Below are 26,126 nucleotides of genomic sequence, written 5' to 3'. Positions count from 1 at the left end.
CTTTCAACAACCACAACAAATCTTCATATCAAAACAAATACCAAGTTAATTGAACAATAATTTCCCAAGAGAAAGTACTGCTTTCAACACCTAGTGCTATAAAAGAAATCCATAAACAGGATTTGCAACTTGCTAGTGGAAGAAAAGCTATTAATGCTGCCTAACCAGGCTTCACTTCTTTAAAGGGATGCCCATGACATGTTGTCCTTGCATATGGCCCCAGCTGCAGCAACCCTGAACTCCTGGGCACCTAAACCTAATTTAAACCAACCAGCCCAGTATGAAGAGAACCATCTGCAGCAGCCCAGCACTCCACATGTACTAATTCACCCTTACAAGTTAAATTACTGAATACACAGCTCCATTCTATCGCTGCCAAACCACTTCTGATTCTTGTTCTACCTTATTTAAAAGCACACCCAGGCAACTACAAAACACAGCAGTCTGCAATGTAGACATATCCTTCAGGACTGATATTATGCCACATTGGTCTTAAAAATCCTACAGTTGAAGAAGGTGCTTTTAAGAAGTTGGTAGCAAAGATGTCCTTGACTTTTTGAAAAGACCCTGAGTACTGCACAGCCAGCTCTCCGCAAGTCAGAATTCCTCAAATCCAGCTATAAAACACACTTGGGAGGGATAGAAAGAATTCTTATCCTTGTTAGTAAATAGGCAGTATATTTGCCAGTTTTTCCCTGGCTGGACTCCTTAGTTGTGTCGGGTATTTAACAGAGGCCAGTGATGTGCTGCATTCCCAAGGAGTTCATGGAGAAGAGAAAGCACTCAGCACCTCAGTAGGGGATCCAGTGGATGGGATGGCTTCAATTGTCCCTGAATTAACTAAGATCAACAGAACAGTTGAGACATTAAAGACAGAATTTGGCAGATACGGAGGGAAGACCCCAGGTTTCCTGGAAACACATATTTATTCTGGAGAGGCACACGTCCTGTGAAGTCTTCTCCACCCCTCACCCCTATATCCCTTAGTAACATTGCACTACACAGCAATAGGATCAGTTGCCAAACTGCTCTGTAGCCTTTATGAGACCATCCAGTTTTTTGTAACGATTTTAAGTACACCACCAAGCAGTGATGTAAATAAAAATCTACAGTGATTTTTTATTTATTTATTTTTAACTATTTTTTTTTTTTTTTTTTTTTTTAAATCACAGCTGAGAAATACCACACAGCTCCTACTATTCCATAGGAAGCTACTGTTCTGGCCACGAAGATGTTGCTATACACACTGAGGTCTTTCTCTGTACTGCCTGTGATCAAATTACAGTTGCTCTTTCCAGCCGTGATGCTGCCACAACCACCAACTTTTTGTCAGTAAGGAACAGTAACTATCAAGCTTTACCTTGCCATACACTCTGAATACGCAGTAGAAAAATATGCTCTGCCAAGCCCATCAAGGTTCACAGGGCTGTGGTAAAGAGGAACAACACTTTAAAATCTTATTGTACAGAAACACCTTGGCAGCATAGGACCTTTTATTTGAAAGCCGATTTCATCCATCATATATACTTCTAAGTGTGTGTGGTTTTACCCCCTCAGTAATTCAAATCAGCAGAAGTGACCTGTTGCTTCCCACTGAGTCGCTATAGGAATGAGGCATCTCACTGACATGCTATATTAGTTGTTTCTGAACTTTTTGGTCAGATACAGCAAAGTTAGTTTCAGTAAGCTGTAACTGCTTAATAATCCACAGCTGACAGTCAACCCAATCCCACTGGCATGTAACTGTGCAAACTGTACTCTTTTTAACTACATATAACAGATTCCAGTAGCGAGTTCATCAAATAGCTGAATATTCGCTCAATTTCTTTTTAATTTTCCTAACCATTATTTCAGGGTGTTTATGTACAAACTAAAATTCTTTCCAAACATAAGGCAGGTGAGGAGCACAACCATTGGAAACCACACAATTTTCACTTTAAAATAATAAATATCTGAATGCATCCACTAAAATTACCCAGGCTTGGATTTTGGTGAGATAATGATATATGCTGCCCCTTTGCAATAGTTGCTGAGAACATCACAAAATCACAGAATTGTAGGGGTTGGAAGGGACCTCTAGAGATCATCGAGTCCAACCCCCCTGCCAAAGCAGGCTCCCTACACCATGTCACACAGGAAGGCGTCCAGGCGGGTCTTAAATATCTCCAGAGAAGGAGACTCCACCACCTCCCGGGGCAGCCTGTTCCAGTGCTCCGTCACACTCACATGTAAAGAAGTTCTTCTGCACATTTGTGCGGAACTTCCTATGCTGTACTTTCATCCCATTACCCCTAGTCCTATCCCCACGCACTACTGAAAAGAGACCAGACTCACCACTATGGCTCCCACTCCTCAGTTATTTATAAACCTGGATCAAGTCCCCTCTCAGCCTTCTTTTCTCAAGGCTAAACAGACCCAGTTCCCTAAGTCTCTCCTCATAGGGGAGATGCTCCAGGCCCTTCACCATCTTCGTGGCCCTCCGCTGGACTCTTTCCAAGAGATCCCTGTCTTTTTTGTCCTGGGGAGCCCAGAACTGGACACAATATTCCAGATGAGGCCTCACCAGGGCAGAGTAGAGGGGGAGGATCACCTCCTTCGACCTGCTGGACACGCTCTTTTTAATACACCCCAGTATGCCATTGGCTTTTTTGGCTACAAGGGCACACTGCTGGCTCATGGTCAATCTGTCGTCCACCAGGACGCCCAGGTTCCTCTCAGCAGAGCTCCTCTCCATCAGGTCTTCCTCCAGCCTGTACTGGTGCATGCAATTATTTCTACCCAGGTGCAAGACTTTACACTTGCTTTTGTTAAACCTCATCCGGTTTCTTACTGCCCAGCTCTCCAGCCTGTCCAAGTCTCGCTGAATGGCAGCACGGCCTTCAGGCGTGTCAGCCAATCCTTCCAACTTTGTGTCAAAAGCAAACTTGCTGAGGGATGCATCCATCTCTACACTCCTGTATTCCCTGTCATTCAAGCAAGGTGGAGATATTTTACTGGTTTTAAAGGTTCTTAAGTTGTTTCTGACACTGTTAAAAAAAAAACAACAAAAAAACAAACAAACAAACAAACAAAAAAAACAACCAACAAAGTTTCACACACAAGCTTGTAAAAATATTCACTCAGTTCAGCTCAGGTGCCTATTCCAGATACATCCATCACAAACGCTTACATTATTCTTTTCCTACAGTACAGAAACAAGAAATCTACTGGGAAGGGAGAAACTGAGATTTCATATAAGAGTTGAACTACTTCTTCTCTTAGTATCTGTTTAACGGTAAAGAAAACTACCTAACCCCATTTTTGCCTTAGCCCTACTGAACTGTACATATGCATAATTGAGGTTGTTCAAATAACCAAAGATATTTGGCTGATATACAAAAAGCATCCTCATTTTAAAAAGAAAAAGTAAATGCTGATGTAAAAGCAAGTCTCCTAACACAAAACAAGGGATTCATAAGTCTCTAAACCAGCCCTCTGTGGTGCACTGAGTCAGGGGCAATAGCTTTTCTTCTTAACTACATCATTCACTGTTACTTCTGCCAATTAAAATCTTGGAAGTCCACAGAAATGCATCTTCTAAGGCATGCTAAAGAGATCATGCAACAGTAAGTGACCTAAAACTCAAAGCACAAGGATAAGGAAGAGCACGTATGCGTATATAACTACAGGGCCCTCAAATCACATCTTTGATTAGAATACTTGATTAACTCCTTTATTCTGTGGTGCTTCTCACATCCTCATCACAGAAACGTTCCAAGAGCAAACAGACCACCAGCAGGTAAATGGAAACCAAAGAAAAAGTGAAACAGGAACACCAGTGGATTGGGATAGTAGGAACAGAGGGAACAAAGCCCCTGCATTTCAGCCTTACGCACTACATACTGGCCAGCAACCCCACTAATTAGGAGGGGCTGTTTTCATGACTTCCAATGATCCCCACGCTTGGATATTTTTAATTCTGGTTTGATACTTCGGTTTCCAAAGAAAAACACCTTTATTGTCCCACTAAAGCAGCAGAAATTCTTTCACTTGTAGAGTTCCAGATGCTGCATCTGTCTTCACGATCAGCATTTCCACAATGTCAAGATGAGTTTGCAACTAAGAGATGCTTTCTGCCAACTTGTTAAACTGTGAACCTCGTATGGCTGTGAGCTGCTGAAGGGCTTCAAGCCCACTTTCCATTCACAGAAATGATGCAATATTACAAGGAAGTAGCACTGAATGAATACAAAGGCCCGTTGTACTGATATAGTAAGAATGCATATTTGGGGGGGGGAAGGAATATTCTTGAAGCTAGAATCTCATCCATTTGCCTAAATTACTTGGAAGCACAAGGTGGGTTTTTGATGTCTGGTTAATTTGCTCGTGATCCAAATGATCACAACTGGTGAAATCAATTCAATACCTTCACGCTCCTACAGATGACAGCTCACACGTAGCACAGTTAGCTCCTGCCACCTTGTGGGGCTCCGTGGATTTCCCTGAAAGCTTGTTTCAGCAGTGAGTTGGTAAAAACAAAACCCAGCCAACCAACAAATAAACATTTAGGAATTGGTTTTCTTGTGTTTCATCACAGGAGCATTGAAATGACAGAGCAATATTCATAGAGTGTGCTATTTTGAACATGTTCTGGTTCATTATTCCTAGCACTGTCTACATAGCTGAAGGGCTGGATTTAGTGATCATATGGAGGGTGCTTTAAATATTTAAATATCTGTCAAGAATCCTAAGTTTCAGATAAGCTCTTTGCTGATGGACCTAAGTTTAAAAGAACAATATGATCAAGTTATTGTCACTAGCAGTAAATTTCATGTGTATGAAAGAGATTCCATGTAGAAATAATAGAAACGTTAGGCTGAAAATCATTGGAGTCAAGTGCATCTTTGAAACATAGTAATCCTATTCCTGTAAGTAACTCTGTATTTGTTCAACTTTTAATATGGCAAAACCACACACCAAATTCTCCCAAAAGATCCAGTTCAGTGTGATCAGTGCAACTTCAGCTTCTAATTAGTGTTTCTCCCCTCCTCATTCCCCTTCACCTCTATCACATGCAGGACTTAATGAACTGCTGAAATTCTCCCAAGAGGAGGAAGAGCTGGAATGGGAGAACTTTATCAACACAGGAAAAAGCAGGTGAAGATCCTCTGATCTGCATATTCACATCTTACACTTTGCCTACTGCCACTCAGACAGATAACCCATAACACCTACATAGAGGCGGCACAAAACACAACAGCAACTATTGTGAAGAGCAAGACTCTCTATTTAAAAGACATTACTGCTGCTCCAGATCCCCAAAATTAAAATGCACAGGGAAGCACAGATGATGCAAATCCATGAATCTGAGATGAAAAAACCCAAATTAACCTGTTTTTTTTTTTTATTATTCTCAGAGCTCAGCGATTTGTCACAGATGTACAGAACATTTGAAGAGCATTTCCCTGTCCCACATCCCACTCAGACACATTCACTGAACCTAGTGGAGATTTACCACATCATGTATTTGTTGCTTACTTGTCATAGCTTTATGCCGTGGAACACCGATTAAAAAAAAAAAAATCATAACCATGCCATGCACTGGGAGTTAAAGAGTTAATGTTCCAGTTCTGTGGGTGGCAAATAGTTTTGGGTACCTAGTTCTCAGAAGAGAAGAACTACATACTACATAGCCCAGAGGACTTTGCGTTGTTCTGTTTCCGTTCTCCACACAGACGGAAAGATAAAACTGCTCACAGATTACAAGACGTGCTCTCTTTTGCCGTTCTGTTCGTCCCAGATATGCATCTGCCTTCAGCATTAGAGTAAGGCCTCTGGTTTTTCAACACTCTCATTTTATTTATTAGCTTCAATTCTGATTATATTGTATTATAGTGTGTTATCTTGCATTCTGATATCTTATTTAGTAAATTAGTTTGTTTCTCCTCAGATTGTTGCCGCTGTTTTGTTTTTAGGCCCATCTCCCTACCCTTTTCCCTTTTCCCCCTTTCTTGGGGTATGCGTCTGTGGGTCCCCCCACCCCATTAGTCACGCAACTGGGCCAGAGTGGCCCAGAAACCACTGACACAGCTATAGTAAACTGAACTCCTTGGGACCTCCTTTGATAATGGGGAAAAAAAACCTGTCAGACTTAGAAGAGGAGCAGTGCTTTCTAACGTTATAAGCAAATCACCTTTAGTAAAGGCCTCAATAGCTCTTAAATAAACTGAAGACCAATGATTACAGATCCACGGCCAAAGGAAATACAGCAGAAACACCCCCTTTCATCCATAAGCATAATGTATTTTGTTAAAGATTGAAGCAATGACAAAATGTCAGGCAGTGCATCAAGTCTGCACATTATACCTGAGGGACAGAAATGTTGTGTTCTCAGATAAAAAAACAAAATAAAACATGACCTCACAAGCTTGTGTTTGCCTCCTATGGCTCTGATATTCTTCCCCCACACCCCCCTACTTTTAAAGTCCTAGTAGTAGCCAGACAATTAATTTACAAGTCCAAGTTCAGAAGTGTCTGTGACAATCTCCAATAACACCTGGGCTGAGATTCTCTCTCAGATTGAGTTCTACCCATGCACTGACTGTGTCTGGACAGCAATCAAGGCATTTCTCACAGCTGTCCTTAGGTATTTCTCCTCCATAGAAAACTCAGGAGAAACAGAATTCCACGGGGCATAAGGACTGCAGAAGTTATGCCATGCACTCTAGAAGTGAGATCCAGACAATCTGATGCAAAGATAGCCCATGTATCAGTGCCATCAACCCTCACTCTGTATAACTATCAACATCTCCTTACCAATTTGGAGCCAATTTGGTTCAGCCCCGTCCCTGCTCTGGAATACCAAGACACTGAACCAGTTACTTGTTCTAACTGTAGATGTGTACCTAAGGCACCCTCTGACCTTGGCTACAGAGAAAATGAAATGTTATTATCTAGCACCAGAACAGATTCAGATCCAGCACCCACTGCAAGACACTCAACACCATCACAAAGCACTAGAGAAAAACATTGAGAGTGTAAGAAACACCAATTCAGTGCAAGTGAGTGCTGACAACAATCCTTTCATCTCCATTTTATTTCTCTAGCAGTCCTATATTATGAAATACAAGAAATGCAGTAGGAATGTCCCTGCTTACCTACAAACTCAAAGCATTAACAGGGTGCTGAACTACTCCACAGGACAGTTGGAAAGAGCAGCTAGACAGTTCTCATAGCCTGATCAAAAGTCCTCTTGGTGAGCCTGAGTTGGCCACAATAACAGCATTCCTAAGCAACAGAAGACCAAAAAGGACCTGATTATTTCTACTTTCCACTGTTGTTCTGAACATCAGCAGCAACAACTAACCACTGTTACCGACCAGTATTAATTCTGCTTAAGTCTGCGGGATCCCTAAGGAGCCAGAAGCACCTGGTACAGGTCAAGGAAGCATCACAGCATGTCTTCATCCTGGTTCCTATCTGAAACACTACTCCATGTCAGTCAGGATAAGATCTGTGTTACTCCTTCTTGAAATGCCTATTTTTCTGCAAAATAGTTTTTGCAAACTTTTCAAGCAAAGTTTCCTCAGCAAAAGGCTTTACCTCACCAATGAGCTGCTTACCAGTATTATTTTCTTATCTATACTTTTATTTACCTCCTCTTATTGTCAACCATTCTGAATGTGATGATCTCTATTTCTTAGAGAAACACCTTTATAAATCTGTCAGGCTATAGGATTTACAAGCTTCTGTAAGTAACAAGCCTTATCAGATTTCCAAGGCAAACCTAGCTGCTTTATAAACGGGAATCTACAATCAGATCCATCTTTACCAATTGATTCACTGGTGCCAAGCCACAACAGCTTCCCCAGAACAGTGCACATGCCCAAGGATACGTGCCAAAATGTTTCAGTGTAGGATCAGGTCCCTATACAATTAGCTGCATGTAAGGCTTCAAGCCTGCAACTGCAGTACCTCAGGGGACAGATATTACAGAAGCACTGTAGGACTGGGACCTAAAATAAGCGAGCTCATAAAGATCTCGGTCTTCTCCACAACTGAAGAATTCTTACAGTTACTCTTACACACACAACAACCAAAAAAAAAAAAAAAAAACCAAACAAAAAAACCCAAAAAAACAAACAAAAAAAGCATTTCCTCTCACTCCCCAAAAAATAAAATTATTTTGCATTTGTGAAATTAAAAAAAAAAAAAATTAATTCTTTGAAAAGCAATTAGGACCAACACTCATCAGACTGAACTCTTACGATCTCCAGGCTGTTTTTTCATATTAATTTACTCTTGAAGGTGTTTTTTAATCTTTTTTTTTTTCCCTTGAAGATACACATATTTATAATTGCAATTCCTTCTCATCACCCTCAGATGAAAACACTACAAAATCCTTTGGGATAAACTCAACAAAGGAAAAAAATAAGTCAAAAAAACCTCAGCACTCAAGTGCTGACCATAATAGTAAAAGAAGAATGGGGAATATAATCTCCCTTGGATCCGCCAATTTCTACCAGTTGTTTTCTTTCTCTATCACTTTATTTCACAGTATAGCACTCAAATGGCTGGATTTGACAAGAGAAAGTGGACTAGGTATTAAGAACTGAAGTTCTGGTATGCTCAAGATGGTGTGCCAATTGAGACAGCAGAACATGCTTAAAACCCTAGGCTGACACAGAAGTCCAAAGCTCTGAACAGTAGCAGCATATAAGAAAACACAAAATCCATTGAATCTCAGTCAGATCTGCTTTAGAAGACAATCATTAGGCTTTCTTGTTACTGAACTACTACTAAAAATTACAAGTTCAAATGTGATTCTGGAACCACTAAGTCGTCTACAAAGCCCCACACTGCTGCAGTGTTTTCTTCCTTCTACACCAGTTATGTCAATCTCTAGAGCTGCTGAACTACTTAAGTACAGACCAAGCCTGGCTTAATAAAATCTTTTGAGCAGTGGGACATTTTAGTGTGCCTAGCACCAGCATAAACACATTTCTACCACCTCCGCACATCTCAGACCACAGAGCATGCTCATACATCCCTGCAGAAGTCACTTTCAGAGAAGAAGGAAGAATGGAGGGCGGTATTCATACAGCACTGAGTTAAGGAGATATCCTACTGGGTTATGTTTCTATCATGCAGTGCAAGCTCTTGCACAGAGAAGAACAGTTCTGAATGAACTTGGATGCCGGCAGATTTGGTAACAGCTTGTGAATACTCAGCCAGTAAGCCTGAAATCTGACACAACAAAGTTATCACTTTTTTTCCCTATCAATATGGAAAACTAATACTGTATACATACAGGGCAGAAGTTTTAGTAACAAAAAGGTGGCAGGTATAATATATTTTTACAACAATGTAGAAAATTTCAGGAAGTTCAGAAGTTCTGCCATGCCCTGACCTCACCTCAGCATCTCTGGGACAACTCTGCAATCTGTGAAATACAATTCTGAAGGATTTGTAAGAAATACTTAGCTGAGACCTGTAAAAGCATGCAGTTATGACAGCAAAGGGTTATTATGCCCTAATAAAGTGTTATTGCTTAACAAAGTATGTAACATATATTTATGACCGTATCATCATCATCTACCCCCCTCTACTCTGCCTTGGTCAGGCCTCACCTGGAGTATTGCATACAGTTCTGGGCCCCCCAGTATAAAAAAATACAGAGATCTCCTGGAAAGAGTCCAGCAAAGGGCCACAAGGATGATAGATGGCCTGGAGCACCTCCTATATGAGGGAAGACTGTGTGACCTGGGTCTGTTCAGCCTCGAGAAAAGACTCAGAGCAGATCTTATTAATGCTTGTAAAAACTTAAGTATGGAAGACACTGCCAACCTCTTTTCAGTGATCTGTGGGGCAAAATTTGGAGAAATGGGCATAAACCGGAGCATAGCAAGTTCTGCACCAACATGAAAAAGTAGTTCACAGTGAGGCTGACAGAGCACTGGAATGGGTTGCCCAGGAAGGTTGTGGAGTCTCCATCTACGGAAATATACAAGACCCCCCTGGCTGCCTACCTGTGCAGCCTGCTGTAGGAAGCCTGCTTTGCAGGGTGGTTGGACTTGCTGAATCTCTACAGTCCCTTCCAACCCCCACAGTTCTGTTATTCTGTGGTTCTACAGTATGCTCAAAAACTTTTCTGTTTAGATACCTGGTTAGAAAGTGAATTATTTTGACTCTTTGGTAGGATGAAATGCTAAAAGTCAAACTTCAGTCCACCTCTCTAAAGAAAGCAGCAGCTTTTACAGATGTTAAAAAGCATTGCAGACTTTAACCATGGGGACTTATAGTTAGATTAAGTACTGTATTAACAGTGCTGTAATTTTAACTGGTATTTTACCCTACGGCAGATCCAACACTCGGAAAGAAATGAAAAAATAAAAATAAAACTTTTTATTTTAAACTTTCTGTGCCACAACACAGTATCAAGTTTTTCTTTCCAGAGACTGCACCACACTTAGTGAAGGAGGGAGCCACCCCAGATTTGTAAATGGAGAAACAGAAAGAGGAAGCAATCTACCCAAGATCATGAAGCAAATCAATAGTAAAGCTGCATTACTGGCCTGTTTTCTTTTTTCCTGTTTCATCAGGCACAATTTACACTCTTTGAATCCTAGAAGAAAGTGCTAGCCTTTCATTTGTTTCCTAAAGTATAAATGTAGAACTAGAATGTATTTTCAACCATCTCTCTGAATATATTTGAGCTTAAACAGTAAACTGTATGAGATACAGTATTGCACATGCCTGCGGTCATACTTAATAAAGTTCATTCATTGCCTGATGCACATCTTACTAGAAACTCACTCCAAGCTTTCTCTCCTTCACTCCTATCACCATTTGAGTGTAATTCACATGCTACCCAAATAATCTGCCTGCCCTGGAAAATGTTCTTGCTCCAGCTACACCAGAATACAACCTGAATAACTGAGGTACCAGGATCCTGGTGGAAACCAGTCAAGGGATCTCCTATGTGTGTGCCTCCTCATACAGAAGGTGTTATATACCAGCCTACCTTTATGGACCAAAAGGCAGTTACAGAAGTGCAAATGTATCCTTACAGAAAAGATTTTACAGCTTACTTTGGTCTCTGAAGGTGAAGGAATTGTCGTGGCACACAGTACCTTAATTCTGAGTTTACTGTATTCTCACTCATACTTTCATCCCTGTTTCTGCAACAGTAAAATCCACACCAATAATTAATATCGTGATAGATGTTAAGTACAGAAAAGCCTTAAAGAATAAGTCCCTCAACTAGTTCTACGAAGACATTTGCTACAAACCCAAATCTCCTTCTACTGATGCCAACAGTAAACTTCTAACTCAGTTTGGAGAGATGGTGATCTGAGCCATTGCAGCACTGTTCCTGGGAAAATGAGGAATTAATTTGCAGTGATGGGACCAAACCTTCTACTCCTCCAAAAAAAATATTCAGAGATGGCTGGGGGTGTCTCAGACTTCCCACTGAGCACTGCCAATGGAGAATCATAGCATGGCCCTGGGGTAAAAAGAACCACAATGCTCATCTAGTTTCATCCCCTCTACCATGGGCAGGGTCACCAACCAGCAGACCAGGCTGCCCAGAGCCACATCCAGCCTGGCCTTGAATGCCTCCAGGGATGGGGCATCCACAGCCTCCTTGGGCAACCTGTTCCAGTGCGTCACCACCCTCTGTGTGAAAAACTTCCTTCTAATCTCTAACCTGAACCTCCCCTGCCTCAGTTTAAAACCATTCCCCCTTGTCGTATCACTATCCAGCCCCTTAAACAGCCATTAGATACAGCAGTAGTTTAAACACACAGTTCCCCCAGCTGGCTTTGCCAGAATTCCCACAACAATGGGACAGAAACTCAGTGGGCTCACACAAACACATCAGCTCAGAGCTCAGACTAAAGGGAATCTTCTAACCACATTCTCTATGGCCAGTAGCCCACCTCAGCGTGAGATGTCAGGAAAGCACCTCTAAACACGCATTGAGGAAAGGGTTTCTCCTAGACATCTCATCCAGAACACCCTCCAAGATACCACAACTCCTGAAAAAAACATTGGCTCAAATACTTCTCTTCTGAAAAAGAAAGCCTCAACATTTCACATACTTACAGGGGGAGGAAAACGAGTCAGAACAAGAATAATTCAATCCTAAGGAAACACAGTAACTATAAAATCAGCCACATTACTAAAGCATTCTGTTTAAACACTTATGCCAAACAAGAGCTAATTGTTTTAAGGCACTTTCATAAAACACGAATGCTTTGGCAATAAACAGCTTCCATAAGAGAAGCTGCCTAAAATGTGTGACTTATTTCCTTACTGCTCTTGTAGCAAATGTACATGAAAATGATGACCCTTCCAGGATGAGCGATTCATCTTGCAATGGCAGTTTCTCTTAAGAGAGAGCATAGATAATACTCAGTAACTTTTCCACTTTTTTTTCTTTTAAAAGGAACACTGTTGTTCACAACTGTTTTAAACATCTGTGAACAGCATTTTGACTGTCACTTCAAGTCTCTCCTAATTTCTATTTAGGTTGTTATGTTGTATGTTAATACTCAGCTATACAAGAACCCCAACAGCTGTAGATACTTTGAATACACAAAGCACAGATGCAAAATAATTGGGACAAATGGGACAGAAAGACAAGATCACAAAATCTGTTTGCACCGAGGATAGAAGGCCATAAAAATGTTTCTTGAAGTGTGCCATTCTTCTTTCTGGGGGGAGCAAAATTACAATATGTGAATAGTTTGTATAACCACGGCACCAGGCCTCAGGCACACTCTACATTTCTGAGCACAACCCTCCAACCACCTGAGGTCTAATTCTACATTCCTTAGTAGTCACAAACACTGGTGCACTCTTCCCCTGCTGCAGAAAAGCACCACGGAGCTGCAGAGTCAATACACGTTATCAAGTTTTTTTTGACTTTGTCAAGATGCTATTCATATTTTGAGTGGGGAAGGAAGGAGATTAGAATTCTTTACCCATATTTCCCCACAGAGTTTCTACGTCATTTACCATATTATTTATACTGTTTTTCATCATTTTATTCATCTAATATACAAATGAAGTTGAGGAAAACACATTCAACAAAAAGCCTGATTTCAGTTTTTGGGTTCTGGACAGCAAGATGACCAAGCTCTCCCTTGACCATTAAAACCACAGCCACATGTCACACAATCTGAAGAAGAGACTGCCACAGCAGCTTTAAAATAATCACTTTGCTGTTTTTATTTATTTTAATCATGCAACTTTGTAAACAGACAGGTTTCTGTTCGTCTGTACCTGCCACGAGCAGCAGAGGCATCCATCTCCCACACAGATGTTAACCCGGCTACAGCGTCATCTAGTGAGCTGCTCTGTGCTCCTCCGTGGTGGCAGACCTCTGTTATTACAAACAGGAACTTTGGATAATCAGTACTGAACTCATCTTAGAAAACATATTCAGCTTAACATAAATAGATTTACAATTAAAACAAATCTTTTCTGAATGAAGAAATTAGACTCAAATTTCAATCAGACATTACTGATGCTTAACATACGTTCATAAAATACCCTTGAAGGTAATTTAGCTTTATTTTAGTGACAAACCAATGCTAAAATTCTACTGCAATGTTTTATAACTCTCTACGTATAATAATTTTTTATTCAAAATTGTAACCAAAACTCAAATATTGAAAGTGTGAGTCTTCACTGAAGGGCCAGGAAGAAGAACAATGTTTGGAACCAAGTTACCTGAAAGCAACAACTTCCACTGCAGTTGCAGAAAAAGTGAAAGTGGTATAAAGTTGGAAAAGCAAGAAAGATCATTTTTCTTCTCTTTTGAGAAAGCAAAACAAATAGGGATTCATTTTTCCAGTTTAAAAAGTTTGGTTTGGTTACATCAGATTCTGTGCCTTATTCATTTCCTTACAGCACTGAGCACAAGCACAGCCTGCATTAACCCATATGGGAGTGTTTGTGCACATGTATTACTTTAATAAATAGGACTCTTAAAGACCACGGTTTAAATAGTATGATTTGTCACATTCTAAACAAAAGCTTTCCATCACTCACAAGCTAAATAAATGCATATAAGCCATGCAATCATTTACTAAAGGTGCAGGCATATACTGCATCCTCTGAAGTGCCAAACTTAGTGTAAAGGCTGTATTTAACAGTATATTTTAACAGTCATCTTCCAATAGAGATTGCCTCTGAGAAAACAAATATGAAAACATCAAAGCAAAATGAGATTGAAATCACCATTTTAAACCTTGTACTTACTGACTATGGTCACAGTTCCAATCAGTTGCACAGACAGAACTGGAATGCCAGGGCACTACATGTGCAAAGGTGATGTGCACACCTGGGGCTCACAGAAGTCATGAAGAGTATAAGGGTCTCCCTGTTTGAGCTCTGTCTGCCTCCACACTCTGCTTCACCCTGGCTCGATGGCTGCAGGGTCTGACAGCACTCCAAAACACATCCAAAGACTCCTCTGTAGGATACCCAACTCAGAGCAGCCAGTCTTCCCTGGGAGGCCTGAGCTGCCACACACTGTGTGGGGACACCTGTGACAACCACCTCACCTCCTCTGGTCCATTTACTCCATCTCCCTTAACAAAGAGCAACCAAACTCTGCCCACTGCCCTGTGGGACTACCCACAAGCAGAAAGCACAACACCCGCAGAACCACATCACCAGGAGCTTGCTCCACCACACTAATAAATAACTGCTTCATCTGGACCTGCCTCCCAGAGGGGCAGGATTGTCCTTTGCTGCTCACAAACCGGGCAGGCTTGGGGAAAGAGGCCTGAAGCCTTGCACAGAGATCCACCTGGATGAGCAGTCAGCTCACAGCAGCAGTGAACTGTGCAGAGATGGCAGAGCTGCAGCTCCTCTGACAGCATCCTTGCAAGGAAACCAAGCCTCACAGGGCTCTCACAGCATCAGGTTTGGCCGAGGTCACTTTGAGCCATGGAACATACTCCATGCAAGCACCCGACTCTGCAGCAACACAGAGGTGAGCTCATACAAGACATGCGAGGAAAACACCGAGTTAATACCACGGGGAGCAGTTGGAGACAGTTTTCCTCTGACACACAAGCAGGCGGCTCTCTTTCAGATTAGTGGGAAAGGGGGACACACAACCAACAATTCCACTTAGCTGTCTGTGCTTTACTGCCCTTATTTAAGGTTTTCTACACCAATAAATAAAATTGAAAACTTCCTCCCCTTGCTCTAGTTCTGACACTCGTGCTCTTTATTTAGTCCAGCAGCCTTCAACAAGCGGCACAGCAACTTCTGTTTACTCTTTCAGCACTGGAATGTGTTTTTAATCAATAAAGCAGTGGAAGCAAACTGCAAATAGGCTCTCGCACTCAAGTATTTGCTACCAGCTTTGTCATTCCTCATTTTGCAGACACCAAATTTCCCCCATAAACACCCCTGTTTCTCCAAAAGCAGCTGGAAATTAATTATGCTATTTTTATTTTCTTATTAATTCCTATGCCATAGCTCTGTAATCAGTGCTGAATCGTGCTGCAATTTTGTGTACTTGTTTCAAAATATATTATGAGCACTTGATGACTGATGTTTAACACAATGTATGAAAGAGTATCTCAAACAAATTAGAGGGAAGAAACACAAATAGAGACATTTTACTTGAAGAAAGCAAGAACTCTGAGACATCCAAGCAAAGTAAATGCTGAAACTCACAGGTCTGTGGCACAGCATTCACTGATGAAAACTGAGGCAGGCAGGAAGTCTGCACTCCACAAAATGAGAACTGAGTATTAAAAGCAAACCTTTTGCAAAGAGAAAGGACATCTGAAGCCAGACTTCGGTGAACTGGAGGTGATAACAATACTCCTTTCAAAAGAATCTATACTTTCCAACCAGGTAGTTACTCTGCATCAAAATGCTTTCCTTGCTGAGCCACACAAACCTGAGCAGCAAACATACATGCAGTGTCATGGTACACTCATAACAAATGCCACACCATCCACCTGCTGCTCTCCCAGCCCCTTCTCATTTCCAGGAGCTCTGCACATTTCAGCCTGTTTTCCTTGTCTTTCCTCTATTGTGTATCATCAGGCCATCATACACTTGCACACTGATGACTGAGTGCAATGGGTACATGACCCTGACAGAACTGACTGCATATCAATAATTAAGAATAACACAAAATTGGCAGCTTTCCTGAGGAACTGCAGACTACCAGCAGCCTTGGTCAGATCCTAGAAGTGGTGTGCATCACAGAATCGCTCAGGTTGGAAAAGATCTTCACAATGATCAAGTCCAACCACAAGATCAACATACTACCTTAACTCTAACAACCCTCAATCAAAACACGCCCCTGTCTGGTAATCCTACTGCAAAGGTGTAGCTGTAGGACAGAACTCTTTGATTGTTAGGACAAGGTGCAATGACATTCCCATGCTTTACCCCACAAAAATAGGAATGATAGTAATAAAATGTATTAATCAGCATGAAGTGGCTCACTATGGAACAGTTATTGCTTAAAAGTGACTCACAGAGAGTAAATCAAACATGGCCAACCATATCAGTGCCCATTTCATCAACCTGGCCTAAAAGCACAACTTCCTCTTAACTGTCATAGACTAATTTTAATGCAGAATATCACAGTGTTTCAGCTCTGGTGACTTTCATGGAGCTATTTCATGCAGAAGAGTGTGAAAATAAGGAAAATTTTGATTTCTTATGTTACTCTGTTCATTCCCTCCCAAGGTTTTCTTTATCAGGCTTCATCACCAAATCTCTCATGGTGTTTTTCTCTTAAATAAGCTCACATAAACAAGAACTTAGGATAATTTGCTTCATAAAAGACGAAAGATGACTTGCTACACTACTGTAGAAGACACAATCCCAACTATTATCATGCAACATGCCTTATCCTGTGAGCTTGCCAGTTAAGTCCTGACCGGGAAAGGTATGGGGGAAAAGAAGGAAGAAAGAAAAGGAACTACTTCTGATAAAACAGATGCTTGAAGGTCCTTACACAACCAACAGAAAAACAAACATATTTGGGAAATACCTGAAAGGCATAGGATCAAAGCAACTAACCAAATGCAGTCAAGTTCACCCAGAAGTTTCCATCCTGCTAAAGGCACTGTTCAGCACACTGGGCAGCACAGAGCAGCCACCACAATGTGGTCAGCCTACCAGAGGCCCAGGTTCAAGCTTTCCTCACTTGAACTCTGCCATGGGCCAATTCATCTGTCATCAGTGATGCTGAGGGGCTGCCCTTCACCCTGTGCACCTGGTCCTGGGAAAGCCGCTCCTGATGGCAGAAACCTTCCTTGTACTGCTCTACAAGAGGAAAGTAACTGTGCAGCAGGGCACTGGGTCAGCGTGGTCCCTGAATGTCTGACAGCAGAACACTCAGTAATTTGCTACAGACAACTGCCCTCAAGAAAAACAAACAAATAGGTACCAGGATGAACAACTTCCCATTTCACCTCAGCAAGGGAAGATGCAGACAGGATCTGTTGAGGTTTCTGTCAAGACAGCTTCCACTTGAACTGAGTTCGGAGAACTTACACCTCATGCTGTGGAAGCCCACTGAATTTCATTCATCTTTGCTGGAAGAGATGCTCAGTGACAACAAGGGTCAGTGAGATGCTGTTTCTTACTTTTGAAGATTTTCACATTTTGTAAAATCTTTTATACCGAAACACCCACACAGAGGATTTCTGACGATAAGAATTCCACACTTCCCAAGCAATGGATTATCTTCGTGTAATTGCATAAAATCCAGTTAGCTTTCCTTCTCCTTGCTAAAGACTGCAATTCTGCTGTAGCAGTTTTTTGTATACAGAGATGCCTCGAGCTGGTGTACTTTCACATGCTGAATTGTCCACGCTCATGAGGACCTGCTATTACTCTGTGCATTTGTGTACTATGAAGGAAAAGGCAGGACCATGAGAAAACATCAAACTCATACTCTCCCTCTTTGTTGATTCATCTTGTTATCAACTTTATAAACACTAGAAATGTTAAACGCTACCGTCGCTGCAAATGCTACAATTAGATCTTCACTAACCGAAGTTCCCTCCTCAAGTAGAGCTCCTGCTTTAAAACCAAAGCCATCTCACCTCCACAGCAGCAAAACACTGGCTTTCAGCAAATCTTAAAGTCTTACATGAAATACCTTCACTGGGTTTAGAAACAGAAGCTCAGTTTGGAAAGTTAGGCTTCTTATCAAAATAGGGCCAGAATGCTAAAGCAGGCTCTTCTGACAACTTCATGTTCCATGAAAAGGTTAGCTGCAACTTCCACTACATTATGAATATTAAATAAAAACAATGTAATCATAAAAACCTATTCAGACCAACGCATGTTTCTTATGAAAATCAATACCTGATTTCATAAAGTTAACGCAGAAAAGTTGATATTAAATAGCACAATACACACTATAGCCTAAATAGCACATGCAGGAGCAATAACTCTTCAGTAAGCTCTCCCCTCAATCTAAGCTCTCCTGTCAGTAGCCACAGAGTTGAAAGCTAACAGCTTCACACTGCTCTAAAATATCTTTATTTACAGTTGTGCTATGGAGGAAGTTGGGTATTAGCATGAGATGCTCAGCTGGCACAGAATTCAGTGAGACTGCTCACACATCAAGATGGGCGTTTATCAGGAAAGCTTTGTAGGATGCATACACTGAGGGAAAGGGCACAACTGAGGAGTCAGATGTAGGTTTGATTCCATTCTCTGCTCACACTACCCTGCTCAATGGCTGCAGACAAGCCTGTGCTGCTTTACTGTTCTGTATCTCAGGTGCCTAGAACAGGGATGAGAAGTGACTGATCCCTGGTTTGAGGTGTGCTATTATAGCATGACCTATGTGCTTCTCCAGACAGGGCACAAGTGCATGAACAAGGCAATGCCAATTATTAATAATGTAGTTCAGTGAACAACGTGAGATTTGTTGTTTTTATTTCTCCCTAAAGGATTGCAATCTAACAGCAGGCTGTCAGTCCGCTCTTCAAGTAACCCCTATGCCAATTCAGGTCTTACCCCATCTGAAACCCATCAAGAGAAGTGACAGCTGGGGGTCTTCTGTGGAACACATACGCATCCCCCAGGACCAGGCTCAGCACAACACCCTCAGAATGAAGCACTGCATTATCACTAACATTTAAATAGCGGCAGCTATAAGTAAACAAATAGCAGTAATGATTAAAAAAATTAAATAAATCAAAACAGAGTCTGTTGTAATGATTATTTGACATAAACTAGAATAGAAAAGCTTTTGACAATGAATTCTCTTAATTATAAGGGGAAGAAAGGAAAAGGAATGAAGATAATACTGCAGAAGAAAAAGCTGGCTTCTTCCTGTTTTACCCCCCCCCCCCCCCCCCCCCCCCCCCCCCCCCCCCCCCTTCAGAAGCAGTTTGAAATACATATGACCACTATGTCAAGCCAGTTTTGCAGACTCCTAAGTAATAAAAGAAAGCATACGTTATTATGGTTACAGCAAGGTAAAACAGCATCCATACCGTGCTAAAACAAACTTAATTCACTCAGGTAAATTGTTCCCATATACAGGCACAATGAGATTTAATGAAGGGAGGTTTCATTAGCCTCCATCTGCAGGTGGAGAAGGACATATGGCTGCATTTCCACAACTATGCTCTGACCCTGTGAACCTTCAGCCCACTACAGCCCCCGCCGGGCCACCACCCACACACAGGGCACGGGATGCAACCCGGGCCCACAGTTTGGGAAGCAGCTGCTGGTTTTAACAATGACAGTGCGAGCTACGGTTAGGAATTAAAACCAGAGTTTCAGTACAGCTCCAGCTTTAATTTCTAGCATATTCCTCCATCACAGGTCCACCTTCTCACAAACGTGGAGCCCTGAACAACTGCCTGTGCCATACAGAGGCCAAAGAGAGGCGGTGTTTCAGCTCACAGCTGCCCAGGTGTCACTGCAGGTGTGTTTACAGCCTTCACACCACAGCAGAGCCTGCATGTGTGTGACATACACCTCGCTGGCATGCTCCCCACTGCTACACATAGTGAAGAGCAACTCTCCCCATCCACTCGCTCCAAGTTCCCTAACTTCCTACAAGCCTTGTCCAGGGCATCACCAACCATCAGCCCACAGAGTACAAGCAGCAGCAACAAACTGGAAGAACTTTCAGCTCTGGACACAAGCAAACAAATCAGTGAATTTAGCATGGCTTGTCACACGCTTAAAGATGTTTGTGTGCTTAGAGGTCCACAAGCTGGAAAGCTACTAACTTCTGGACAGAGTGCATTACAAGCATTCTGGAAGAAAAAAAGTGTGAGCTATAAAACAAATGCACGATTACCTCTGATATTTTATGTGGAAAATGTGACATTTAAGATCTTTAATTATTCACATGACAGCTATGACAGAGAACATTTTCCTCCTTGAATGGGAAAACAAGCATGGACAAATTCCTCTCACCATTATTCCTCTCCTAAACACAGCTCCCACTGAAACCTATGAGAGCTTTGCAGGCACCGGGTGCAGAGCAAGCAGCCCCCAAAGCACACAGGGCAACTTCCTGACACATTGTAAGTTTAGCTCAACACAGAAGCTTCCTAAATTGCGGGTCTGCTTTGAAACACTTTATCAGCCCACTGTGCTGAGAGCACAGCAAGCTTTTGAGATAGGGACCGATGTGTGAGAATTTCTCATGGCCCCTTCCTAAGCAGATCTCCACCTCCCAGCCCGTGACACACCAGCACTCTACCTGGCATTGCTTCCCAAGGCCATCCTGCATGCCAGGCCTGGATTACTGAACTCCAGCCACGGAGGGATACTTCAGTGAGACTTTGTAATAAAGCACATCTTTGTTGTTACCAAAACAAGCACTCCTTAAAGTAAACGGATATTTCTAGTTGTGGCCAAATCTAACAAAATCTTTATTCTCCCCTTTAAATGGCTATGTTATTTTTATTACATTTTAAGCTATGAGGAAATGTACTTCTCGGCCTCCTCTAAAACTTCTATCATGCCATTTTGTTCAAAAGGATGCTTTTCTTTGCAATTCGTTCATGCCAGATCAGTATTAGGTGAGTGCTACACTTAGCACTACACACAAACCGAAGGCCCACTCCTCTTAGAAGTTGTGGGCAGATGATTATCTCCACTTTACTTCTAGGACTGAACTCCCATGCGCACATAAGGCTTCGTCACACAAAACTAAGGCTAGAAACTGACCGAAGAGCCCACCTGAAGCAAAGTCTCCATGGTGCTCTTGCCCACTGTCATTTACAACTGCTCCAAATAAAGAAATTCTAGGCACTTATAGACCTCTAAACCAACTCTAACCTGAAAACACAGAAAATTCAGCCCAAAAATCAGCGTACATGTATTCAGCTCTGAGCAACAGTTTGAAGCTTATCAGCCAGTTTTCTAATATCTCAGCGTGTTCTTACTTTGGGAAAATCATTGTATAAATTACTCTGCACAGAGCAGGATGTCAGTAATGCCATAGAACAGAAAGCAACAATCTTTCATAAAGAATTTCAGTAGTTTAATCTGGTGGTTACAGTTTCAGACCTACTTGCACCAACCCCACTGTCCAAAACATCTGGAAAATGGAGTGCAAATGAAATTGGGTGTAATTCTACAAGAACTGAAGGACAGGCAGCACTGCCTCCATGACCCACCTCCCCACTGCCATAATCCCAGACTGCAGAATAGATCTGCAGCCACAGCACACAGAGCACAGCAGCTCCCTGCAGCCCCCTTCTAGCTGGTATGTTCGGGCCATCACTTATCACAAGTCTGCTGTATGCTGACTGGAAAAGGTCATGGCTACGTTATTAATCCTTCATGTTTATGAGTGCTAAGCTTATCCCAAATGTATGTCTCATCTCGTTTTCTGTTAAGTATATAAAATTGCCATTAAAAAGTATACACACATACACATAAATAATCTCCCACTTCTTCATTTAAGGCCCAAGGCAGTAAAGTGTCACTGTGGGCACTGGCATGAAAAGTGCTCCATGTGGCACACGCTTCATGCAATCTATGAACACAACCCCACAAACGTACAACCTCTCCTTTACGTGACCATGTCCACTTCAGCTCTGAAACCGAATTCTTCATCAGAAAGCATCAGAACTTTTCCACGGCACATGGAGACAACAGGAAGCCGCACAACGGAAGGCCAAGGAATACTACTACTAAGTCACTAAAGTTTGTCTTTCAGATTGAGAAGTACCTACATTCATCAATGCCAGAAGGAAAATAAAAACAAAAAGCACAACAGCAACACAGAAACAGTATGGGTGGAATTCCAGTTAATGCTGTTTACGTGTTAAAACCAAACCAACTCCTGCTGTAGTAGTGCTGCTGCTATGGCAAACTTCTCACCGATTCCTGACCCACAGACATTTCCATCACCTGCTCCAATGGCTGGTATTTTCCATGTTTTTGCCCTCATCACCATCTCGGCAAGTTTCTGACCACCACACTGCACTTTGCACATCTTAACGTTACTTTGGTTTAAAACTTCAGCCCTAAGCCAATGAATTCATCACCCTCACAAAACAAGGTTCAAAAGAACAGGAGAGACAAAGCAGCACTGAAGGGACAGGGAGATGCAAGGATGCACGGTGCTCAATTTATCCTGTCTGACCCCCATGCAGAAACTTTGCATGCCAGCAGCTGCTGCCAGCATTCAGAGAAGACATGTTTCCTGAGGTGGCAGAACCCAAATGAGCATCTTCCATGTCCGAAGTGATACCAAGAGCTGCTCTGCCTCAGGAGCAAGAAACAGGCTCTTTTTCTGTGTGTACGGTTTACATACTCACCCAGAAAGGCAGGTGGAAACTACAGACAGACGAAGATGAAGCTGTCTCAAAGCCTTTGTCATGTGATAGTGACCTATAAAGTATCAAATAAAGACACACCATCAGCATACAGTCATTTTACAATATCACAGCCCGCCGCCACACCGACGAGAGGAGTGGTCCCAAAACTTAGGGGCAGCTTTCTCCTCACTCCACCCCACCTGAGCTCTGAGCACAACACTGCAGCAGCAGGAAGCCTTCGGGAAGGCACAAACAAAAGATGCACCGCGGTGGCGGAGGGCACAGGGAGCAGGTCGCCGAGCGTGCAGCAGCAGCAGCAGGGTGGGTTATTCTCCCTCCCTCTGCCCGGCAGCCGTTCGGGTGCACACACAGCTCTGAGAGCAGCAAGCGCAGGGTCGCCCCACGCGAGATCATCTCCACACGGGAACGAGGGGCGAGGCGGAAAGTTGCGCACGGGGGCAGCGGGCAGCACCGGGCGGTCGCAGGTACCGGAGCCCGCGAGAGATGGCTTCGGGCAGAGCCCGCAGCCCCGGGCACGGGGGCCCAGGCCGCCGCCCGTGCGAAGTGTAGGGCCAGCGGAACCCGGGCTGCGGGGTGGGGTGGGAAGGAAAGGTATTAAATATGGAGCGAGGCTGCCGCCAGCCGGGGTTCGCCGAGGCTCTGCCCCCACGGCGGCACCCCCAGCCCGCCGCCGGTCCCCATCAAGTTTTGCATCTTAGTTACAAAATGTCGATCTCGAAGGCTGACAAGACACAGGGAGACGGGGAGAGGAGCGGAGAGCGAGCGAGAGTCAGGGAGAGAGAGAGAGAGCGAGCGCGCAGAGAGTCCATCTTGCTTTGAGGGGGGAGGAGAGCGGCAATAATGCAGCGCATAAATCTCGCCCTCCCGGGGGGAAACTCTGCCCAACACCTTTGGGGGCGGGCGGCGGGGCCGCGGGGCTCGGGGCGCTACGAGCCGCCCCCCGGCGGGGCCCGGCCGCGGCGGTGGCAGCGCGCACCTCCCGCCGCTCCCCTCCTCCTCCCCGCGGGCCCGGGCGACGATCCCGCCGCCGCCGCTGCCACCGGGAGGAGGAGGTGCCGCCGCCGCCGCCGGGAGCAGCGCGGAGCCCGGTCCCCGCCCGGCGCCGCTCGGTGCTGCCGGGCTCGGTGCCGGCCCCCGGCCGCCCGGCGGCGGGGCTCAGACGTGTCACCGGCAGGACGGGCAATGGTTTCGGCGCCCCAGGCCCGAGTGACCGCCGCCGGCCTGGCGGGGCCCCGGCCTCCCCGCGCGCACTCACCTCCGAAAAACAACTTTTACACGCGGGCCTCCCCCGGAAAAAGTCGCGAATCCGCCCCTCGCGCGGCTCAACCCCCGCGGCCCCCGGCCCGGCCCGGCCGCCGGGGGGAGCCGGGCTCTCTCTCTCTCTCGCTGCCCGCCGAGCGGGGCGGAGGGCGGGGAGCTGCCGCCGGTGCTGCCTCTCGCCCCGCCGCGCGTGTCCTCGCATCGCCGCCTTTTACCTTCCTCGCTCGGCGGAGCGGCATTCCCAGCGCAGACCTGCTGCCGTGCGGCGCCGGGATTAGCGGCGCTGCCCGCTCCGCTCCTCGCCGCCAGCCCTTCCTTCCCCGTCCTCCTCCTCCTCCTCCTCTTCCCCGCCTGCCTACCCCGGATCGGCTCTCCCAGCCGCCGCGCAAGTTTCATACATTGCAAATAAACCCGAGAGGAGGAAGAGCGAAGCGGCTGCCGGGGGGGAGGAGAGCGGCGGCAGCGGCGGCGAGAGGCGGCAGGAGGAGGCAGGAGGAGCAGGGCTGCTCCCCGTATTGCCCGGCTCCCACCCGGCGCCCCTCGGGGCGGCCCCCGCCAAGTTTTCTGTCACCGCCGCTCCCCGATGTCACCGCTCACCTCCGCGGCCTGCCGCTCCGCCGCCGACTCGCCCGGCGGACCCCCGCTTAGCCCCGCCCGCCCCTCGCCGCCCCCCGGGGCCGGGGCCGCCGCCGCCCCGGGCGCATCGCCGATGACTGCCGGAAAACGCGCAGGCACCCGACTCCCCGCCCGGCCCGGCCCCGGGGCCGCTGTCTCCGCCGTGCCGTGCTGAGCCGTGCCGTGCCGTGCTGTGAGCGGGTCTCTCCCCCGCGGCCCCCGGCCCTCCCTCCGCCCCGCAGCGGGCGATGCCGCCCCTCGGGATGAAGTTTGCCCGCCGCCCTGTCAGCCCCTCGGCCGAGCGGCCGCCGATGGCTCGCCCTCCTCCTCCTCCTCCTCCTTCCCCTTCCTCTCCGCGGCGGCAGAGGTGCCCGCTCGCATCGCAGCCTGGCACCGGCCGGCCTAGCGCTGCCTCCCGTCCGTCACCGCTCTCCGCGTCTCGCCCCGAGCCCACCCACCCTCCCCTGCCCAAACTTTCCGACGCGGGCAGCGGCCGCCGGACCGACAGGGGCGACGCGGGCGGCCACGGCTCAGCACAGCGCAGCGCACGCCGAGCCCCGCCGGGGCTGGAGGGGGGGGGGCGGCTGCCCGGCCGCCGGGGCGCGGAGGGGAAAGTGCGGGGCGCGGACACCCCGCCGCCCCCGTCTCGCCCGCCCTTCGGCCCGGCTCCCACGCACTCACCTCGGTGTGTCCGTAGTGCGGATGGGCCGCTCCCCGCTGGGCCGGAGCGAGGCGCGGCGCGCGGCGGAGCCCCTCCGCCTCGGCGCCCGCGGAACGCGGCTCCACACAGAGCCATGCAACCCGGGCAGAGCCACAACACTCCCCGGGATATAAGGCGGCCCGCCATTGGTCGGCGAGCTGAGGGACGGCTCCGGCAGCCATACAGCGCCGCCGTTACACCCGCGGCCCGCCGGGGAGCCGCCGGCGCACACACACACACATACACACTCACACACACACACACACACACACAGTCACACATAGACACACATAGACACACGCAGACACACACGCCCCGCACACGCTCACACAAAGATCCCCGCACGGCTCGGGGCGGCACAGCGGGGCAGGGAGCGGGGAGCTCCCCGGCACGGAGACGCGGGGCGATGCCGCTGTCCGCCGGCCGCCGGTAGCGCGGGGATGGCTGAGCGACACAGCTACGCGTGCCCCGGTAGCGCCGTAGGGCTGCGGGGTGCGGGCACGGCACGATCCGACCCCGCACGGCCGCCCCCGCCGTCCCGGCGGGCCCCGAAGCCCCCGGCCGTAACTTCCTCTGTCAAGTTGGGAGCGGACAAGTTGTGGCTGTGTCGCCGCTCGGCCCCGAGGCGCGGTGCGGGGGAGGGCGGCGGTGCCCGGGTGCTGCGGGGCGCGGCTGGGCGCGCAGGGCCTCGCCCCGGCGGGCTGCGGGCTGCAGGAGCGAGCGGTGCGGAGGGGGATGCGGCT

General features: G+C 45.9%; 1 protein-coding gene across 5 annotated transcripts in view; it reads right to left on the bottom strand.

Annotated features, from left to right (window-relative positions):
* The window catches only part of BBX (BBX high mobility group box domain containing), a 136,228-nt gene extending 110,731 nt beyond the window's left edge, over nt 1-25,497 (bottom strand). Inside the window, exons 1-2 of one of the 5 annotated variants that reach the window (XM_015877871.2) lie at nt 25,365-25,497; nt 22,788-22,860 (exon numbers count right to left, since the gene is read on the bottom strand). The gene's annotated coding sequence lies outside the window, so the exon portion shown is untranslated. Of the gene's footprint in view, nt 1-22,787; nt 22,861-24,063; nt 24,214-24,283; nt 24,415-24,665; nt 24,698-25,364 lie in introns of those variants that run through there. The other 4 variants (XM_015877881.2, XM_032447975.1, XM_032447958.1 and 1 more) reach the window with 4 other exon arrangements.
* Between the last annotated feature and the right edge of the window lie 629 nt (nt 25,498-26,126).

This window comes from Coturnix japonica, chromosome 1, assembly GCF_001577835.2.
Source record: "Coturnix japonica isolate 7356 chromosome 1, Coturnix japonica 2.1, whole genome shotgun sequence".
Lineage (NCBI taxonomy): Eukaryota > Metazoa > Chordata > Aves > Galliformes > Phasianidae > Coturnix > Coturnix japonica.
This window is presented reverse-complemented; position numbering and strand designations above follow the sequence as displayed.